We start from the raw sequence: 22,763 nt of genomic DNA on the forward strand, positions 1-22,763 counted from the left end.
ACAGCTGGCTAACCTTTTCAGTGACTTTCATCTTTCATCACTTAATTAACTTCCTCGACACCACAATATCACTAGACAACGGCAACCTCACCACAACCCTTTACAAAAAGCCAACTGACAAACAACAATACCTTCACTTCAAGAGTCACCACCCGCGTCACTGTAAGGTTGGAATTCCTAATGGGCAGAGTGTAAGACTACGCAGAATTTGTTCAAACGACACAGATTACGCTGAGAAGCTTGACGAACTCTGCAGTACACTTGCCCAAAGGGACTATCCAGACTCCCTCCTAGCCGAATTCCGTCGCAAGGCACTCATACTCTATCGAAACGAGGTTCTGGAAAACCGAAAAAATCCTGACGCGTGCCAAATAAGCTGCATCACAAGATATTCCAACGCACTTCCAAACATCAAAGCCATTCTACAGAAGCACGAGCCCCTCCTCCAAAGCAGTGACCGACTTAGCAATATATTCACCCATCCCATACAGGTGACATACCGACGAGCAAAAAACCTAGCAGACTCCTGGGTCAATGCCAAAATCAGCAAAACGAGTACCCCGTACACGGGAACACGACCCTGCAACGTCCCGCGCTGCAAAACATGCAAGCAAGTTCAACACGCTAACTCCATCAAAAGCACCAGCAGGAACCGGTCACATAATCCCCTCCACACTCTAACAAAGCGGCCATTCACTCCGGCCGTAGAAGCCTGTACGGACCCTTTCTTCCCTCGGGGCTGTTGACCCAAAATTCGCGTGAACCTTTAAACACGTCACACTAACCCTTTATATACCATGCCAATGATGAGGACGCTGCCCAGAAGAAGAACAGTATCTGTTCGAAATATTGGCGGCTTCTGTCCTGAGGCAACTCCCTTCCTACATCTCTACCGGTTCGCTGGATTTCTACCCATCTAAGGGAAGGAGTTGGTCGTACAATCCATTCACCCCATGACGAGTTGCTCACGTAAGGCATGGAGCATGTTAAAAAGCCTCGTATTTGATAGGGGAGTTCATTTTACCGTATGTAAGCAATTTTCACCATCGCACTCGACGGGCTCGATGCTTGTGGCGTGCGCGAAATTTGCAAAGTTTGTGCAAGTTTACCAATTTTCTTGCAATATAAAATTTTAGAATTTGTTCTTGAACATTTTTTGCCATATAGCCCTGGCGTTGTACTTTCAACACAAAAAATATAATCGCGCCGGTGCAATGTAACCTGCAGTAAAAAATCGGGACGTTGTAAAAATTCGACAAAATGCACATTTTTTTACCAAAAAATTCGGTGTGAGGAGGCTGGGATAGAAGCGTGATCAAGGTGTCATTCGATGCACCGTCTTCCTAGCAAGACGTAGCAAAAAATCTCAGAGGTACTTTTTGCTCAACTCAAATAATGTGTTTGTTAATTGTAGGTAACTTCGCTAACGTGTATGCGCGCTGCGTACCGAAAGTATAACTAAGCGGGTCGCTCACAAAATACTAGACGGAAAGAAAACACTAGGCTGTCGCATTATTGAAGAGGAAATAACGGTTGCAAACACCTGTTTGCCTCCTTCGAGGCCCGACGGTTGTTCAGTGCGTACTCAACAAGCTGGCCATCTTGCGCTGTAACAAAACTTGTAGCCAGCTCGCGGTGGTGCTAAGTAAGAGATAAGTGAACACAAGGAGATTCGGGTCCATTCAGGTTGTATTGTACCATACGGTTGAGTTTTGGCTGTGTGGCATCCGGCATCCGGCAGCCGAGTCCTTAACATGAGTAGAGTAATCACGGCATGAACAGTGATCAAGTATTGCCTGCCCCGAATGCAAGCGGAGAATATTTTTGCATATTTTTTGCATGTGTGTGTTAACTCATTCCAGTATTCGGAAGAGAACTTTTTAGCTGTCCATCCCTCTTGCACGTACATAAAACTTACTTAGCAGCTGCGATATACGAACGCTTTGCGCGCCAACAGTTGAGATGTACGTATAAGTGAAATTTTGCCAGCCATGGGTGCAATCACTTTCGATACCGGATAAGCTACTGCCGGGCATTTTTGTTGTGTTCAGAGCTATGATACATGTACTGCGTTATTCAGGTCAGGTCTAAGGTTTCTTTCATAGTGATCTTGCATACGGGGGGTGGTTATTTCAGAGAAACATGGGTGAGCGTACGAGGACATGCACATTTATACTGCTTGCCATGTGAATACACTTTAGTGTATAAGCCATACCTTAAAATTACTTCAGCGAGATCTGGAACTTTTTGAGTTGTTCCTTTGCTTAGGCCTTGAGTATCGCAGTTAAACTCACAAAAAACTGCTAACATTACCCCGTGTTACCGTTGTTTCTTGGCAGTGATCAAACTCCAAGGAACAAGGCGAGAAGTATCAGATCTTCCTGAAGTCATTTTTAAGGTCAGGCTTACACACTAGACCTCACACGGCAAGCACTATAAATGTGCCTGTACTCGTATGCTCACCCATGTTTCCACCCCACCCCACCCCCGTGTGAAAGATGACTATAAAAGAAGCTTTATACTTGACCTGAATAACCCAGTATCATAGCTTTGTACACAACAGAAATGCCCGGAAATTGCGTATCCGATAACAAAAGTGATAGCACCCGTGACTGAAAATTATTATTTTTTCCTTATACCTACGTGTCATCTGTTGGCACACAGAGCGAAAAGATCGTACGTCGCAGCTGCTAAGTAATTTTGATATACGTACAAGAGGAGTGGACAGCCAAAAGTTTCTCTTCCGAATACTGAAATGAGTTAACATACATATGCAAAAATAATGAAAGGAACAATAGCACATCCAAGGAACTTACTGGTGAAAGCATTCTCCGCGTGTGTCCGATGCAGGCACTACTGGATTACTGTTCATGTCATGATTGCTCTAGTCATGTCACCGACTCGGTGTCACCGACACCCTGTCACCTACAGGGTGTCCCAGAAAACGTGTCATTGAATTATAATAAAAAAACTACACCACCTGGAGTCATGCGGTCAACGGTACTTATTCTTACTGGGTTTTTGCCACGTCCTCATGTGAATGTGGTTTAACGTAAGTTTAATTATGTAAATTTTTGTGAGCTTAAGTCGGAAATTTGCCTAGTAAAGGTCACTCTTTTACGCCACCAATGTGAAGAGCGTGTCTAATTTACTCAAATTAATGATAATTGACAGGGATATTCAGGAGCTATCCCATCGGAAAAAATAGCGAACATCATGCTCTATACGAAGGTCGCACAGAATAGCGCACGATGAATTTTTCAGCGCAATCTGTGTCAGTCCGACGAAAGGAGGTTGGAAACCCAGCACACCCAGGCATCGCAGACAGAGATAACGCAGGCATGGCTTATCACGTCCGACTTCCCCTGGGATAGTGCTTTCCCTCTCCCAATTTTAGGAACTGTTACTTTTTATACTATCACTCTGTAGGCTGGCTTCGGAACCTCCTTTCGTCGGACTGCGAGCGATTGCGCTCAGAAAGACATCGCGCGTTATGGTCCGGTGCTCCGAAAAGCATGATATTCTGCTATTTTTTCCGATGGGATAGCTCGTGAATATCACTGTCAATTATCACGAATTTGAGTGAATTCGGCACGCTCTTCATATGGGTGAGGTAAATAAGTGACCTTCCCTTGGCAAGTTTCTGAGTTCAGTTCGCAAATCTTTGTATAATTAAACTTGAGGTACATGACAATAACTTTACAAGGTGGCAAAAACCTAATAAGAACAAATGCTGTTGACCGCATGATTCTAGGTGGCGTAGTTTCTTTATTATAATTCAATAACACGTTTTCTGGGACACCCTGTATATGTGGGAGCTAGCAAGGAGCAACCACACTGGGACAGAGGTCCGACGGGGCGAGATTTAATTTCTAGAATGAGCGAGGATGATGTCCGAGATCGTGTGCGTGAAAGGGCGTGCTGTTCGTCTTCTTTTCCGGTAGATGGCCGCCACATATACATGGAATTGTTTTTCAGGAAACGATAGCCGCAGTCACTGCATGTCACTAAACGCACAGGGACTCATCCCAACCTCTCTAATCATCAACCTCAAGCGTTCCTCAACTGAAGGAAAAAGTGAGCATTGTTTCGCGAGGAGGAATCTCGTACTGATTTTATTTGACCGCAGTGCCACGCTGTCTCGTATGTCAGTACGACCCCATCGATGCCATGCTCGTGCCCGTAGCAAGAGAACACGAAGATAGAATAGAGAATCTCGGTAACAGTCCAGTCGTCCTTTCCGACGACCGACCCACGTAATACCTGAAACGGACGACGACGAACCCTTAGATGAGCACGACAGTGCAGACGAACTGCTCATGGGGGAAGGGGATCAGTCGTATGCAGATTTCATTCCTCTGTCTGGTAGGGCTAGAGATGAATCATCAGATGCAAGACCAGAATTTCGAAGGGATGAGGACCCCGTCGAGGGTCGTAGAATCGTTGAATTGAGAGAACACGTCGTAGAGTATCTTCCCTCCATCACAGAGAGGCGATTCCTCCCTCTTTTTTTTCACAGATGAGGCATTCGACGGAATGCTTCTCTGCTCTCTCTGCACTTCTCTGCTCCCCGCACGCCGACAACGTGGACGATTTGTGACTCTATCTACCGAGCATAGCTCCAGTAATCACGCACGTTCTGGGAACATACCCCATGCCTTTCAAATTTTGCCTGTGCTCGAAGGCCCTCATGGTTAAGGACGGAGCCGATGGGTTGACTTCTCATCTCCTTCACGTGAACTTGCACGTGAGAGTGGTTCATAACCGCCACGAAATCGAAGGCGCGGTAAATGCAGCCATCGCAGAATCTTCGCAACGCGTAGAAAACAATAAGAGAGAAGGGTCCGGTTTCACCTCCAACAACGTCCAATGTGTCGACTTAAAACTAACGCGCTTAAAACGGAAGTGCTTTGGGTGCACGATCGAGCTTCCCGAAATGTTGAAAAGAAAGACAAAGACTCTCACAAACGTCAAACTTCTACCGAATCACAAAAATGAGTGTTTCAAGTATAGCGCGCTGGCACTCTTGCATCCGTTGAGGAACAAACCAAATCTTCATGTCAGATACCACAAATACATGAATCCTTCGAATCCGGAGACAAGTGTAACGTACTGGCCACCCTGCTTCCCAGTCACTTACGAAGACATTACCCTGTGGGAGAGAAAAACAAAACCTCTGTGTACATCTATGTGTTCGATGAGCAGATGACCTACCGGACGGGTTCTCTGCACACTCTATAAGGATAAGTCCATCTACTCGAGGTTAGAGAGCATTTCTATGGAATCAGAAAATTTAGCACTTTCATGGGACGAAGTGGGTATTTTTCTTGCGAGAAATGCACGTCCGGTTACGGGACAAGAAATGCATCGCAGCAGCACGAACATCTGTGTTGAGACGCAAAGGAAGTGATTCTCGAAATGCCAAAAATTGGGGGAGAGCGCCTCCTTCAACAAGATACAGTACATGCATCCCTATCCCTTCTCGGCGGTGTTAGACATGGAGAGCGTTTTGGAAAAGGACGCGCTCGTTAAGGATACCGTGAGTGTGCACAGGATGAGCTCGTACTGCATCGTTGTAGTGAGAAGTTGCGATGGAAAAATAGTAGGCCTAGATGTCTATTTGGGACCCAACGCGGCACAAAAATGCTTGTCTGCGCTCAAGCGATTTAGCGATCAAATCGATAAGTTGAACCCGTTGTCCCTCGCCGCTGGTTATGAGTATGAAAGACCATTTTCGACACATGGGAGCGACGCACTACGAATTTTGTGGAATCGAATTTAACCGACATACACGGAAGGTGTTGCATCACGACCACACCCGCTTCGTTGAGCCCGGTTCTTCGAATTTTGTCGCGGCGCTTTGTGATACGTGTAACCTTAAGTGTCGTAACAAGAAAGAACTCGTCGTGTGCGTGCACAGCCTGCAATACGATTTGAGCTCCCTTCTCTGCCAAATGCACGTTCTAAATCTGGGTGAACCGTTGAGCTTAGGTACGAGCTCGGATAAGATAAGAGGGTTCAATATTGGCGATCCCAATTTTCGCAATACCCAGTTTTTCAACCTCTCCTTGTCGAACCCTGTCGAACCGGAAACTCTGCTCGCCAGCGGTGGCGAGAGCGCCTTTCATTGTACCTGTCAAATGTTTGGTGACGGTTTCCGCCGCCACCTCAGGAAGGGCATTTATCTGTACACCTTCGTCGACAGTTTTGAAGCGTACAATTTGCCCGCGCTACCACCAAAGGAAGGTTTCAAAAGTGATCTGAACGATCAAGAGGTCATGGACGAAGACTATCAGTACGCCCTGGACATTTTCGAATTGTTCGAATGTAAAGCATAGTTCACACTAATGTGTCCTGCTGCGTGCGGGCGCCTGCGTGCGTTGTAAGCAATCCGTTCCGCTGTTCACATACCTACGTCCGAATGCGTGCGTCACCAAACCGTAAGCAATTGAGCGCCGAGCGGGATTTCCACTCCGGTGGCAGCCATGTTGAAACCAGTCTCGCAAAGAGAAACCTACTGCGCGCGATCGGAAGGCGGCCTCGCGATTCGTTCTCCGCTTGCGGGCTGCTACGTGCGTCGGAAAAAGTTGAGCTCGTGCGAACTCCTTGCGTTCTGCTGCGGGAGGTCGCGCACGTATCTGTTGCCACGGTCACCAGCGCCCGCACGGATCCGCACGCAGCAGAACACACTAGGGTGAACCATGCTTTAGAACCTTGGCGGTTACACGCGTCTCTACGTCACGCTCGACGCTACGCTCGCTGCGACGCTCGACGCTGGAGACGGATGGGTTGGATATCCTACGTACAGTGTCCCTCGCCAGTTAAGCGCGGGGTAGGGCTCTGAAGCTCACCAAAGTCGAGCTCATGAGCGATCACGAGATGTACGAAACGATCGAGAAGGGAATCAGGGGTGGCATTTGTAACAGCTTCCACAGGTACTGTCAGGCAAATCATGAGGGGAGCGACGATTACGATCCCAAGCAAGAAAATACTTTGATCCAGTACCTCGACGTGAACAGTTTGTATCCGTACGGGATGACTTTCCATCTTCCGACAGGTGGTTCTGTGTGGGTCGATCTTTCGAGGTGGAGCGAGATCGATTTTCTCAACATTCCTCACGATTCTGAAGTGGGTTACGTCTACGTGCTAGACTTGTCGTATCCCAAAGAACTCTACGCACTCACCAGGGGTTTTCCCCTGGCACACGAACACAGATGCGTGGACGAGAACAAACTCTCCTCCTACCAAAGACACTTGAAACAGGCGTTGAAGCAGAACGCCCGTCCCACAAAGAAACTCTTGCTGACGTCCTACGACAAAGAACGCTGCGTCGTTCATTATGCATTGCTCGCTCTGTATGTGAGGTTGGCCATGAAAATAAAACGCGTTCACAGGATCCCCTCATTCCACCAAGACGACTATTTGCAGACTTTCGTGCAGAGAAACGGCGCGTTGAGGAATGCCGCGACCGCGAAATTCGAGTGACTTATGTACAAAACCATGTCGAACAGTACGTTCGGTAAGACGATACAAAATGTGTGAGGGATGAAAAGTTGCGCTATAGCCTACGACAAAGAAAGCATACTCCGAAAAGCTAGCTCCATCGACAGTCAGCATGACGCGAGCGCAGTGCGCGCTGCCTTTATACAGCGTTTTCAAATAAAAATGCACAAAGAAATGAGAGTGAAACCGAAACGGAGACGGTGCCCCTTGCCGCTAGGAGCATGCGCGCACAGTGGAAGGAGATAGCGAAACCGAAAAGGGGAGCGCCCGAGAGGAGATGACCGCTCGGTGCCGGGCGGCCAAGCGCAGCGGCAGCACAGAGGGCGCTGGGAGCGCGCGCGCGCGCATGCGTAGCCGCTGTGAGAGGCACTCCCATCAATCGCGCGCTGGCTGTCGTAGAGTGAGAACGTGCGGTCAGTCACTCCGCCGTCCCCGCGCTGTGTCTGTTGCGACTTGGCTGTCGTCGGGATCGGACGCTTCGTCGCCACGGGAAAAAAGGTGAGTGATTTGCCGCGGCGGTTTTTCCCGAGGATTAAGTGTTTTTTGACCGCACTTCTGCTAAGCCTTTCCTCGCATGTTTGCCGCAGCGGTTAGGCCGTATCCCCTGCGTTTTGTACGCGCATGTTTAGACTTCTTTAGCAGTGACCCGTAGCGTCCTAAGCCTTTTCTCCGTGTTGACGCATGTTTAGCATTGTATGCCTAGCGTTTTATGGTTGTCGTCTTGTCCCAGACGGAAATAAAAGCCCACGGTTGTCCACAGGATATCAGAAGCCGGACATGCGGATGTCCGTGGGATATCAGCTATTTTCCACCAGACGTCCTAGGGACATCCGAGTGGCCACCTCTCGGACATTCCGAATTACGTCCATTCCAGGACGAGCCACGTACGTGGCTTCTCAGAGGGTTTTTATTGATCTTTATTACTAATTATATTCGTTCGTGCTACTAGAGCACGTATTCACTATGAAACCACTTGTCACACTGGATGCAAATGTAAAAATAACTAGGTTTATTCATGAATACCTTCCTGGAGATGATGCAAAATAACCTCACACATCAACAGCAAATGTAAGGCAAAGTAGCAAAATATTGCGAAGAAGAAGATTGAACCTGGAAACCAAAACTTCTGTGAGAAATATATCAAGATGGCCATACGTGCCTTTGCCTACAGGGTGAACTTAGAGCACCGGCGAGATCATCGGCAAACTCACTATCACAAAAAAGAGTCCTATGCTTTGTCCTGAAGGCAGTGGTAAAACTGTACCTTTAGGTAAATGCTAATAGTACATACACATGTACAGGGTGTTCAAAATTAAGCTTTCACTAGCACTTTATAAATAGGCGAAAAAAAACGGGTGCTATTTACTGTTCCTTGAGTAAGAAACAGGCGCTAGGTAATTAGCAGCACTTGTTTCTTACCCAAGTAGTGTAAAGTTATCATCCGGTTTCCTGTCATCGCTGTGTTTGCGTAGCGCTCGTGAAAGCTTAATGTTGAACATCCTGTATAAACACTGTGGGTGAACACAGTTCGCCCATGATACAGTCGCTGCTTATCGAAGGAGATAAAAGCGCCGCGCGATGGGGAGAGAGAGGAATGTTTCTGCCGACAGCTGTCAAGGTAGGCAGCGGGATCTGGAGCGGAACGGAGGATCCGCGACACATGAGATGTAAGTGGTGCCCTGGTCACTGAGTAAAGAGTGTGTTTGTTCACTTGTGTCTGTGTCTCTCGGTGCAGCGGTTGGGCAAAAGACGGGTTGGATTCAACCCCGCGTGGGATTCAAGGGGGTAGAATCCTACAAATTGGCGTCCAATGTTGGGGCCGACCCGTCTTGCCGCACGCCCGGGAGGCACTGACAGCTAGTGTAGTTGCAGTGTAGTTTGTAGCATTTGTCGCCCGTGCCCTTCGCTCGCTGTCGCTTTTGCTGTTTTGTTTGTAGTTCGGGAGTGTGCGTTTGCTGGCCATGCTGCCTAAGAGGCCCCCTCTCGAACCCGCCTACGAGGACGACCCGCCAGTAGCGGAGGACCTGCTTCGGCAGATGACAGCTCTCTGTGCTTTATTGTCGCAGCAGCTCCCGAGTAGCACGTCCGCCGCCCAGCCGTCCTCGGAACCCCCGCTACGCCTGAACCTGACGTTACCGACATTTTCGGGCTACAGCGTCCGTCTAAGATTTTCTCGCCGACCTGGAGGCTTACCAGACAGCCGTTGGAGCAACCGACGAAGCCGTCTTGCGCCGGATACTACCCGCTGCATTGGTAAGCTCAGCTGCTTAGTGGCGCCGGTCTCAACCCGCATTTCCGTCTATGACCAAATTTCAGCGGCTGTTTCGGGAGGAATTTTTGCCCCCGGATTATGCAATGCGTATGCGTGAGGAACTCTTGACTCGAACGCAGCACGCGGAGGAGAGCCTGTTGGAATATACCCGGGCAATCCAAGAGCTGTACCGGAGAGCTGAACCGCTCGCGACGGAAAGCGAGAAGGTGGCCTGCGCTATTCGCCAATTTCACCCTCGTTTTAAGCCTTATTTGTGGGGGCGAAGCTTTTCTTCGCTCGATGACCTCGCTAAAGAAGCCCGTGTCATCCAAGCAGATTTGTTGGCGGAATTGCAGTACCGCCTAGGCCGGAACAAACGCTGGAGCCTAGCTGCGCATGAAACGGGCCGAGACAGTCGTTAGACGCGGAATTAAACCCCCGCGGGACTGTTGGAACACACGGCGGTCCGCCCGCCGGGCCAGTTTACCGTTCTTTGGATCCCTTTGCATATGAGCAAAGGAACCGAGCGAGGTCGGCACGAGCAGAGCCGCGCGAAGTCGGTGATGCACGTCATGCACCACGGCAGGACAGGCGCGACTCTAGAGCAAGTAATAACGCAGGAACACAACCCCGTTGTTACGGTTGCGGTGAACGCGGTCATTTTCGTCGTAACTGCCCGCAGCAGACCACTACCACCCCCAGACAACCCCCGCAGGGAAACCCGGGACGCCGGCGGCGGTAATTGGGAATGACTCAGTTCTGTCGTCGGCTGCTGAAAATGTCGATAAGAAGCAAGCGAATTCTAACCATGCTATCTTCTCTGATAACGTAGTGGTTCTCTGGTAACGTCGCTGCGCAGAGTAGATAACGTGTCGCTGCGGTCTGGGGGCTGTGCGCGGCGTGGGCTACCGTGTCTTGTGCCCTGGGGCGTGTCCTGGGTTTCTGGTCATAACGGTTCTGTAAAATTCACATCTTTTGGTTGTTTGCTTTTGCAGATTCAGTTTCTTTTTTTTTCTTTCCTGACCGCCGGGCCGCTGGTGTGGCGATTGGGTTGGTAGTGTCCACAATATTTCATATTAGGGTGCGATGCAGAGTTCATGAGGCTGGTTTGGGTCACTACCATACTTCTGGGGGTGCCCTTGCGGGTGTGAGTGCGGGCGTTATGGTGCAACTGGAGCACTTCTGTTTAAGGCCGTGCCCACACATACCGTGCCTTTTTCCCAACGGCGTGTCCTTTAGGACACAGAGTTGTGAGGAGTTCGTGATACCTACTTACATATTACTCGTTCGCTCGGGGCACTGGTTTTGGGGTTTTCCCCCTAGAGAGTTGGTGGGTGTGCTATCACCCTTATACATATGGGATATTTGGAACATATAGAACACATAGGGTTGGTCATATCATTTTTGTATCGTGGGATTAGTGTTTTTTTCCCGGTTTTGCTTATTGTGGGGAGCAGTGCCGTGCCTGGGGTTCTGCGCCTGCTTGTGGTTGTGAGCTTGCTTGCTTTTGATTTTGTTTTTACTTCCTCGGAGCCTTGTTGGTCTGGGAGTATTAGGTACACTGCGTAGTCTTTCATGTCCATGCGGACCGTTGGTCTCTATCAATTTTTTTTCCCTTTTGGTTGTGCTACGTTCTGCGGGTTGTGGGCCTCTCCTCGGGAGGGGGGGGGGGCGTTCTTGGTAGGGTGAAATACACAGGTACTACTACTGGCTGCGTAGTGTACTGGCTCATCCCCGCTTTGGTGTCCCCCCGACCCGTACTTTTTGGGGGTTCCGCAGCTGTAGCGTTTGTCACTAGGTTGTTGTTTGTGTTACGTTCCCCGGTTGGGCTGGGCGCCCGCCTGCGTTCTCCGGTGGTTATGCTTAGGCTGCAGCCGGTGTCGCCGGGGGGTGCCCGGCTTGTTGGGGGTATTTTGTTTTGGTTCAGTTTCGTGAGATTTTGGTGCCTCGTCCCGACATAGTTGAGGTGGGGCTTGACGTGGTGGGGGTGGTGATCGGGTCGTGGTTTCCCGGCCGGACCGGGGGGCCGCCTCCGCTTGCGGGTGGTTACGCGTTAGCTGCAGCCCGTGGCGGGGGCGGGCCCGTGGTCTGGTAGATATTATGGGAGCTCTGGTATATCGGTGGTGCCCTTTGACTTCGATTTCTTTCTCTTTTTTTATTATTATTTTTTGTTATTTTTATTTTTATTGCTTTTTTTTCTCAGCCGGGGTGGTTGCCTGGTCCGCGTGGTAGTTTTTTTTGGGGGGGGGGCATTTTTTTTTGTCCTTTTCGTGATGTTTTTCCCTCTCCCATTCATGGTCTTGCCTGCTGTATATGTTGGGGTTGTGGTGTGTGTGGCCGCATTGGAGGACATTGCCTCGGTTACAGTGTGTGACCGGTGTTCTTGCGGGATTTCATATTGGCTATCGGCTATGAGGAGTTTTTTTTTTTACATTATTAACATATCCATGTATTATGTCTTGTAGGTATTGTTACGTTTTTTTTTATGGGGTGGGGCTTGCTCAGGGGCATCCTCCTTTTTTTTTCTTTCTTGCCCACGGTGATCAGTTGGTTGTGTTGATGTTGACGGGTGTCAAAGGTGTTTCTTTGTACTACAAATAGTATTTTTAGTTTTGTTACAGAGGAGCTCGTGTGCTTATGTTACCTTGGTAGTGTGGTGCGATGGACTGGGACTTCTAGTTGAAAGTACTCCGGAGCTGGTATCTGGATGGGAACTGCAGGCTGGAGCTCGTCCTTGAAGTTATTTTGTCAGTCAAGTGGCGGAATTATGTTTTTTTTTTTACTGTTGGGGGCTTTCCTGTTTTTTTTTTGTTGTGTGTTCAATAAAAGCCGCTGGATTGCTTGGCCCGTTCGCTTGGCTGTGGTTTCGGTAGGGTAATTAACAATTCTTTTCTATTTCCTCTTTTAATTCGGGCGGGGGGGTTCTGTCGGTCTTTCTGTCTTCACCTTTTTTTTGTCTCTTTTGCTTTTCCTCTTTCTTGGCTGTTCCCTCTGCGATACCTTGTGTGGTGCGGAGGGGGCAGTCTTTGTATTTTTTTTATGTATCTTTTTCCTGATCTTTATGATAACGTAGTGGTCTCGGTCCCGCTCGCATGTCGAGCGCAGGATGACATATGCAACATCGGACCGTTTATCGTGGCGTGCGTTCTGAGTAAGGACGTTGCGGCTTTGGTGGACACTGGAGCGGCTGTATCCGTGATAGGTGACACCATCCACGACTGGTGCCGGGAGCGGAACATTTCCGTACGGACAACCAGGACCTGCCTAAGGCTCGCATCAGATGCAGTGGTACCAGCCGGAGGAGCAGTACGTCTCACTTTGACCGTCGACGGACAACGTGTCAGACAACGCTTCATCTACCTGCCCGGATTGACGGGACTGATGATCCTGGGACGCGACTTCATTATCCGGATGGGACTCGTCCTGGACTTACGTCGCGGAGGCTACCAGCATGCAAGCGGTACCACCTTCTACCCCTTCATGGAGTGGACGCCGCCGGAAACGGAGCAGAACCGGACTGGTGAGGAGACCCAGGATCCCGGAGCTGGACAATCTACGTCCGTTGAGCCATTTTCCGGAGCAGAATACCTAACAGCGACGGTCGTACCCGCTGTTTTAGAGCACGCCCTGAAAGAATTTCCAGGAAGCCCAGACCAGTGACGCATGCTCGTTAAAGGGGCCGTAAACAGGCCACCAAACATTTCTGAAATAATGATACCCCATGAAAGAACACAGCTCATAATACCCAAATATACATTTCGTTCGGCTCGTGCCAGCTCATTGACCCGTATAACTGCTTTCAAAGATGACTAACCAGCGAGCCTCTCTCCACAACGCATACGTCACATGGCTACGTAGCGTTTTGCCGTCCAATCGGGGGGCCGAGCTGCGCACATGACGTTTCAAATTACCAGCCAATGAACATACTTCGTTATCAGCTGTGAGTCGGAGCGCTCAGTTTGTTTGTGTGAAACGACGTTTTGCGTTCCGTGGTTCCGAAATTCAACGTCATGACATCTTCAACATCTCCGGCTGGCGCAAACGTCAACAGCTGGGCTGCTATCACATGACGCGATTCGAACCCGGGTTCCTCCCAGTCACGACGTGACATGGCCAGCACGCTATCCACTGTACCACGCGAGCTGGTGACGCGATGCCGCGTGGCTCAAACCAAAGCACTGCAGCCCAGTTGTCGGAACCATTCGAAGATGACGAAGATGTTCCATAGCGCACCTACCTAAGATTCCGGAACTGTAGTCCCGGATATTCATTCGCGCTCGTGGTGTGCTGCGTGCTACTGCCCAGAAAACGTAGTGCGCGTATGATACCTAAATTAAACACATTTCTTTCTCAGTTTGAGGCTCTAACTGTTTAGACTTTAAATAGAAGAGGATTCACGTTCATCTAGTCCAATTCCGCATTTGAAATAAAATCGTACGTGGAACACTCAATCGTAATTGGTGGGGAAAGCGCTACGTCAAAATGACGTAAAGTTAGAGCGTGGGGCGGAGCTAAAATGCGAAAGAGTGCAGTGAATATTTCATTCGTATGCAAGCGCCTTTTGTTTTTGAGCGTTAGTAATTGCAAGGAGTTTTCACGGCCTAAGTTCCAATGATATAACACAAAGAAATGTGCACCTTTTGTACCTGTTTACGGCCCCTTTAAAGCATTGCGGCCATTCTCCTGTATGTTCACAGAGAGACCAGGTCTAACCCATGCATTGGAGCACCGGATAGAAACCGGCGACGCAAGGCCCTGCCGATGTAATCCTCGGCCTTTGAGTGTGCATAAGCGCAAGCTCCTCGATGCTGCGCTGGATGAAATGATCGAGACCGGTGCTGTGAGACCTTCTCGCAGCCCTTGGGCTTTTGCGGTGGTTCTTGCGCCGAAAAAGGATGGAACCGCAAGGTTGTGCGTGGATTACCGCCGACTGAACGAGGTGACGGTAAGAGATTCGTACCCTTTTCCTTCGATAGACTCGATCATGTATTCGTTGGGATCCGCCCACGTGTTTACAACTTTGGACTGCAGTAGAGGATTCCTGCAGATTCCCATAGCACCGGATGATGTTGAGAAAACAGCATTTACCTGTCACAGGGGATTATTTGAATTTGTCCGACTGCCCTTTGGACTGTCTAATTCCCCCGCTAGTTTTCAGCGAGTGATGGACGAGGTGCTTGGCGATGCGAAATACAATTTCGCTATGGCGTACATGGATGACGTAGTAATTTTTTCACGGACATTCCAGGAACACCTTTCTCATTTGAAAGTGGTGTTAGGACGCATGCAGGCTGCAGGATTGACTGTCAATCCCCGCAAGATGCAGTTGGCTACCAACAGCATCGATCTCCTCGGGTTCAAGGTGGAGTCCGGCACGGTCAGGCCGAACGAGGACAAGCTAAATTCTATCCTTGAGTACCCCCGCCCGACGGATGTGAAAAGCTTGCAGCGCTTCCTCGGTATGATTGGCTTTCATAGGCAGTTGATACCGCGATGCGCAGACCTAACGCAACCGCTAACTTGGCTTTTGCGGAAGGGAGCACGATGGTCGTGGGGTCAAGCGCAGGAACAGGCGTTTACCTCTCTCGCTAAAGCGATTGCGGAAACTACCCGCTTGTATCTACCGGACCTCAATTGCCCATTTGTACTTCAAACAGATGCGAGCGATTACGGCCTTGGTGCAGTCTTGTTACAAGAGCATCACGGTGAACTCCAGCCCGTGGCATTTGCAAGCCGTACGCTGACGCCTCCCGAACGCAATTATAGCCTGACGGAGAAGGAGTGCCTAGCAATCATGTTCGCACGACATAAGTTGGTATGGATTTGGATGGTGCGAAATTCACTATTCAAACTGACCATCAGGCACTGTCCTGGTTAAAGCGGTTGAAAAACCCAGCCGGACGGCTCGCACGTTGGAGTTTAACGTTGCAGCGATATGACTTCTCGGTGGAATACCGGAAGGGAACCTCAAATAAGGCGGCAGACACGCTATCTAGAGCACCGTTGCCCCTTGAGGACGTCGTTATTCCGCAGGAGCTTGTGGCCGCGGTTAACCAGACCGTCACAGAGGAGGAGCTCTCGTGGGGACAGATTGTAAGCAGGAACGACATCCTGGAAGCGCAGAGGACCGACGGCCTTTGTCAGCGTGTGTCGAAGTGGCTGGAAACAGCAAACCTGGAAGGCAGGGAAGACGGTGAGGAGAGGTACGACTCCTATCAGCTGAGCGAGGATGGTCTCCTGGTCCGGTACATTCCCCAGGCGGACGACGAGGAGGTTGGTGATAGCCCCTTTCGGATCGTAGTTCCAAGGAAGCTACGTAAGTCATTCCTCAAATACTTCCATGATGCTGCATTGTGGGGTCACGGTAGCGGCAGCAAGACTTATTTTAAGTTGTGTCGTATCGCGACTTGGCCAGGCATGAGACAGGATGTTTTGCGGTATACACGCAGCTGTCCGATATGTCAGAAGTCTAAGCCGCGTGGAGGGCAGGCTCCCGGCTTGCTGCAACCGATTGTTAGCCAGAAACCTTGGCAGATAGTCGCATGTGACGTAATGGGTCCTTATCCCAGAAGTCCCCGTGGTAACCAGTATCTGTTAGTTGTTACAGATCACTTCACGAAGTGGGTTGAGCTTTACCCGCTGCGGAAGTTGGTGTCCGCTCGGATCTGGGACAGACTGCTGGACGTTTTTTCCCGGTTTGGATTCCCGGACCAGCTCACCACGGATAACGCCTCGTACTTTACAAGTAAGGTGTTTGTCGATAGTTGCTCTGCGTTGAGCATACGTCACGTAAAGACGTCCCCTTATCACCCTCAGGCGAACATAACTGAGCGGGTTAATCGGAACATCAAGATGATGTTGGTATCTTTTACCGAAAGGCATAAAGATTGGGACGCCCGTCTTACGGAGCTTGGCTTTGCCACTCGCACTACGGAAAATAGGTCGACAGGATTTACCCCGGCTTATTTGAATTTCAGACGGGAAATTGTGTTCCCCCTCGAAAACACGTTGCGAACACGGCACGCACAGCCTAGTCGTTCGTACGCGAAGTATGCTAATGATCTTAGCGATAGAATTTCGACTGCCATTCGTTTAGCACGGGAGAGTCTTGAGGTCGCAAGACTGGAGCAGTCTCTCCAGTACAACAAAGGTCGGCGCCAGGTCATTTACCGCGTTGGAGACCTGGTCCTAAGGCGAACACATCCCCTTAGCGATGCAGCGAAAGGCTTTGCTGCCTCTCTCGCTGATCGATGGGACGGTCCTTATCGGGTAAGCGCACAGCTAACTCCGGTCACTTACAGGCTCGAGCATTGCAGCGACAACGAGGAAACTGGCCCCGTCCACGCACAAGACCTCAAGACCTTCAGCCAGCGCATCTCGGACAGCGGCAGGTGGGAGGAGGACCACGATCTAGCATCGCAAGCCCGCTCTCCCTCAAGTCCCCCTAGGGCCGGTCGACCCCAAGAGACTACTGCCCAGGGCGGGGTTCCCGGGATTACCCGCTATAACCTTCGCCCACGTAAGCAACCGAGGTGGCATTTTCCCTTTTTTTTTTGCGCAGGCCACGACCGAGATCTCGTACACCACAACGTTCTACGGCCCACCCCCAGGCTCGGGCTTCCCGACCTCAACGTTACGTCGCCCCGGCCGTTCGTTCAGTCGCCCACACAGCAACGTGGACGACCTTGTCTGGTGACACCAGTGTTGGATTCGTGTCACACCGTCGATGGAGGGACCAACCGCGCCCGCTGCGCGACGACCCGGTCGCCCTCGTGCCCGAACCTTTCAAAGGCCTCACGCTCCAAGACCGCCACCCGCCCGAGCCCCCAGCCCTCTATACACCGGAAGAGATGGCACGCCTCTGCCCCTTGTGCCACGTCATCCAGCAACACATCGAGCGAGCCCTTTGCACCTGAACAGAGCTCTCAAACCGCCCCCTGCTCCTGCAATCAACCCTGGACCCCAAGACATCGAGGCAGCTCTCGCCCTTGTGCGTCGGTTTCGGCCCCACCTGCTCTCGCCTGCGGTACCCCGGGACGAACTCATACTCGACATGCCGGACCTGCCAGACATGTGAACCCTAAGGGGGGGGAAGAGTGTGGGACGCTGCAGTTCGCCCATGATACAGTCGCTGCTTATCGAAGGAGATAAAAGCGCCGCGCGATGGGGGGAGAGAGGAATGTTTCTGCCGGCAGCTGTGGAGGTAGGCAGCGGGATCTGGAGCGGAACGGAGGATCCGCGACACATGTGATGTAAGTGGTGCCCTGGTCACTGAGTAAAGAGTGTGTTTGTTCACTTGTGTCTGTGTCTCTCGGTGCAGCGGTTGGGCAAAAGACGGGTTGGATTCAACCCCGCGTGGGATTCAAGGGGGTAGAATCCTGCAACACACATGTATAAACAAATGTATAAACAGCTAAATGTTAAGGGTATAAAAACCAGTGAGGTAAAAAAAGGCACATATACTGTGCCTTTTTATGGACCAGAGTAACTGGACACCGTTGTCTAAAAGCCGCAGTCTGCGGCCACACAATTCCCCATTGTCATCTTGACAAAGAATGGGACACGGAAAGGACGACAAGAAAACTTTGAAAATATGAATGTCTCAGAAAACTGTATTTGTACAGTACACGATGCTCTTGTTTGGCAAAGATTTTTTGCAACAGGTATCGAAAAACAACATGCACAGCAGATTGCTTGTTACTGAATTGGCCCTGTATACTCACCGGTAAAATGAATGTGACAAACACAGCCAATCGAGATGAATAGTTCTGAACACGAGAAACTAAACTAGAAGCAACGCGAAGCACTACAACTTACGAAATTTGTGAGTCTTGCTAAGGTGCACAGGACGTACTCCGAAATTGGAAAATCTTTACATAAACTGTACATAATGTCGTAATGACACATGACCTTTTTGTGCACAGCAGCACAGAAGACGGAGTGTAAATTCGTTAAGCACCAGCGAGCCCATCAAAATATCACTAGGAACACAAAAGGGCGCTCAGCTGCAGCCTAAAAGAAAAACTGTTTGTACTGTATCTATAAATATCTAAGGTATAAAAGGTAAAAATCAAAATATGTATCTAAATTACTCACCACTGTCTCTGTGGCCTTACTATTTTATGGACCGGAGAACATGCGAATGCAAGTACTGAGATATAACAGCTGTAAAATTAACTAAATTCTCAGCAGTGCAAAGTTGTAAAAATTCTGGGAGCTTTGCTCAAGTATACCGAGCTTTTGCTATAATGTCCTAAATCTTTTTATGTACAGGTATCCGTACAGTTAACCTATCTCACGCTCCCGTGGCTTTGCTCCAATAAGTGCCCAACTAGGGGTTGACGACGCAAACACAAGTGAGCTCGTCCGGGGGTGGCCCCACCTCGCACTCACGAACGAAGATGTGTCGTATATGAGACACACACACAACGAAAAAAGAGGCCGATTGCAGACTTCTTGTCTTTTTGTGCTGTTCTGTGCGCGTGTGCGTGTTTTCGTCTTATAGCACGAGTGCGCATGGGAATATAGTAAAAGAAAAATCCAGCCAGTCCTGGACGAGTTCACTAGTGTTTGCGTCGTCAACGGTTAGTTGGGCGCTTATCAGTGAAAAGCCACGGACTCGGGGGATTGGTTAACTGTGCGGATACCTGTACATAAGAGCTGAGCTGTTGCACCGACCCGAAGTATGTAATGTAGAAAACTATGGGTAGACAACTGTTCTATCACATGGGACACAGGCAAGATTTCAGTTGCAGGGTGGTCACTGTGTCCTCAGCTTCTTGTCCTGTGCTGCCCTGCTGAAACTGCTTTCTGGTTCTGACGTGCACGTTCAGACATGACCTCTCTTGTTGCTCCTGGGATATACAATTAGGAGCTCTTGTTTGGAGTTAATCTGAGTGAAACGGCCAGGATCCTTAACTAAGCCTCATCTGGTTAATCACCTTCGGAATCTGCTTCACCCAGACCTGAAAGACAACAGTCGACTGTAAACAATGCTGACAACACAGTTCCTGTGTTAGGCAATCTGGGTCAGAAGGTTAAATGTATAGTATACTTAAGCGTGAAGCAAGTTTCCCCAATTCTTTTAGAACTAGTCGATGGTCACTTCAGCTGGAATTTACATCCTACTGCGACATTAGAGAGAGTCACAAAAGCCCAGCATTGTTTGAAGTAACCAAATAAGGGATGTATGCGAAATGCCAGGTAACGAAGGTTATGTTTATTTGCTTTAAAATATACTACAGGCCCTGTGACCCTAGCAGGAATTACAGCAAAGCAAGGAATTTCAACACAAAATGCTGTCCTGCTCTTTCTCAGACTTTTCAGATTTCCGAACGACACAGTAGAGAATTCCAATCCAGCTCAGTACGGGCAAAATAACTACTCTTAAAAGCATTAGTACATACATAAGTTAATGGGCACTAAGAAACGTTCGTGGGCACTATGCCCTCTACGCCGCGTTGTAGCACGTTCTACATAGGACGGCAGTTTCACCTTCAACTTCTCCAAGAACCTATCATAAGAAAAAAAGCAAGGTCATTTATTTTCCTACACACCTGCAGTGTAAGAATACTACTTTGCTGCCAACCAAGAATGCCAACAGTGCACTACCAGACTAATAGAGACGTGTAAATATTGAAATTTCCGAATACGAATGGTATATGGGTACCTCAAAAATTGCACCTTGAATATCGGATAAAATCTATAATATTTCCCTGCAAGGTAAAATCTACCAGAGGCTTGAGTTTCTTGAAATCAAACCGGTGAGGCTGATGTTGACAGACACCGTAGTACTCAAAATGATATTTTTCGTTATAATATATTTAACTACAATATTAGTGTGAAATATGGAGTCCTGCCCCATTAGTCACAAAACTACAGACTTCTAACTATGCAAGAACTGACCACATGATCAAAAATATGAAATTTCTAACTTTTATCAAGAGGATTATTTTATTTAACATAGTGCAATTAACATGACTATTTTCCTTCAGTTGCGGTTTATCTAAAAGCTATAATGAGACAACTGATGCAGTGTTTCCATGTGAACTCCAAGTCCAGGCAGACTTGCTGTTTTGTGATATATATATATATATATATATATATATATATATATATATATAATGCAGGAAAAAAAGCCATTAAAGAAACAAATAAATCATACTAGACGTGTTTGAAATTCAAACTTACAGATTAATGTGGCTTCTATGGCTGCACGCAGAGAAACAGATACTCATGGAACGATGCGGCAGCACCAGAGGACACGTGTTTCGCCGTGTTTGCGGCTCATCGGCCCTGGGTAGCTGCGCATCGTTCCGAATCGGCAAACCAGGGGTCACTCAGCGAGCGAGTGACCCCTGGTTTGCCGATTCGGAACGATGCGCAGCTACCCAGGGCCGATGAGCCGCAAACACGGCGAAACACGTGTCCTCTGGTGCTGCCGCATCGTTCCATGAGTATCTATATATATATATATATATATATATATATATATATATGTTTGTAAGTCAAACGTCGCCATTCCAGTACTGGACAGCTGTTTCGGCCTTCTTGGGCCTCATCAGCAGTACGCAGGCAGGCAACGTTTGAGCGGATGGCGTCGTTTTTCCCCCTATATATAACCACTATATAACCACTAGATGTGAAATTAAAATGAAACTTCATCAATATTTTATAATTCAAGCTTTTTCAGCAAATCGGTGATAGCATAAACGGAGGCAGTCCCTGTTTAAAGTAAGCCAATTTTCCAGAAATTCTGCAGCTGATTTACTTGGGCTCTGTCGAACACGTACACAAGTGATCGAAGTACAACAACCACGTACATCAAATGGTCTGGTGTTGTGATGAAATTTGCCAAAATTTGAAATGACGGCTTAATCGAGCTGATTGCAGTTTGACTCCCAATGCATAGCTACGTATCTGGACCGCAGCCAGTAGAGCAACATTTATCACTGTCAGCTGTCACACCAATCTGGCGCATATTTTAGTTGAAGCATTTAGCTCTCGAACAGAAATGGTAGTGTAGTGCCTGCACTTCTTCCACAGTTTTCCCTTGCTTTCGGCATTGTAAAAGAAAAATCTGACCATAAATAATTCGTGTCACGTGGTCCTTTCAACAAGAATCTCCCTACATTCTGCTGATCTCAGTACAGCCGGAAAACCTTCAATTTAATTAATTATTTCAGTTAATAAAATTTAATCAATATATGTTAATTAAGTAGCCGTAGCTTGTAGTTCTATACTATCTCACACAAAATATTTGCTTACACGTAGGTCATACCTGCAAAAACAAGAGTTGTGGTATCACATAAAATTAAACACCCTGTTTATAATCAACCTCCAGAAGTGAAGTGGTTCTGATGTATGCAGGGTTTAGAGGTATGCAACGGCTTGACTGAAGTCACATTCTCAGTACATGACGTTAGTACATGATTACCATGTGCACAGGTAGTCATGAATTCCTGTATGGCACCCAACGTGCTGTGTACCAGTTTCATCAGAATGTTCTTCAACAGAGAAATAGGACAGTATAACTTACGCGTATTGCATAGCTAAATTACAACCTACATATATTGACCTGGTTGTGACTGAGTATGTTAATGGGTGTAATGTACCTTGTCACACGAAATGAAACCTCCTGCTCCATCGTTGGACTTTAAGCAGGAGAGCTCCGCAATGTGTTTACAATCCTTGCTGCACCTGTGAGGAAAATTCAAAGGCACTACATGTTGCTACAGTTGTCTGCTGCATCCACAAAACGTACTGATTGTGTTCTTCGAGGTGTCCAGCTGAGACTTCAGCCCCTGGTTTTCCTTTTTCTGCACACCTTCTGCATGTCCAAGCATGAAAATTATAGATACATTACATAGAGAAAAACGTGAACGTTTGCTAATTTAACAGGCATATAATTGCGCCAGTTTGAAAGCATACGACTAAGTCAGCCTGTGTGACCATTATCAGTCGACACCTGCTAATTAATAAACCATACCTAGTTAAACCCTAAAATTTC

General features: G+C 48.5%; 1 protein-coding gene and 1 long non-coding RNA gene across 3 annotated transcripts in view; both read right to left on the reverse strand.

Moving 5' to 3' along the window:
• LOC135378947 (uncharacterized) overlaps positions 1-22,763 on the reverse strand; it is a 342,028-nt gene that overhangs the window by 82,613 nt on the left and 236,652 nt on the right. The gene's annotated exons all lie outside the window — the stretch shown is intronic.
• On the reverse strand, positions 20,191-22,540 carry LOC135375429 (uncharacterized). Its single transcript, XR_010417244.1, has 3 exons — positions 22,518-22,540; positions 22,369-22,453; positions 20,191-20,267 (listed from the first exon to the last, which is right to left on the reverse strand). It is a non-coding gene; the product is annotated as an uncharacterized LOC135375429 (long non-coding RNA).

The sequence above is a fragment of the Ornithodoros turicata genome, chromosome 1 (assembly GCF_037126465.1).
Source record: "Ornithodoros turicata isolate Travis chromosome 1, ASM3712646v1, whole genome shotgun sequence".
Classification (NCBI taxonomy): Eukaryota; Metazoa; Arthropoda; class Arachnida; order Ixodida; family Argasidae; genus Ornithodoros; species Ornithodoros turicata.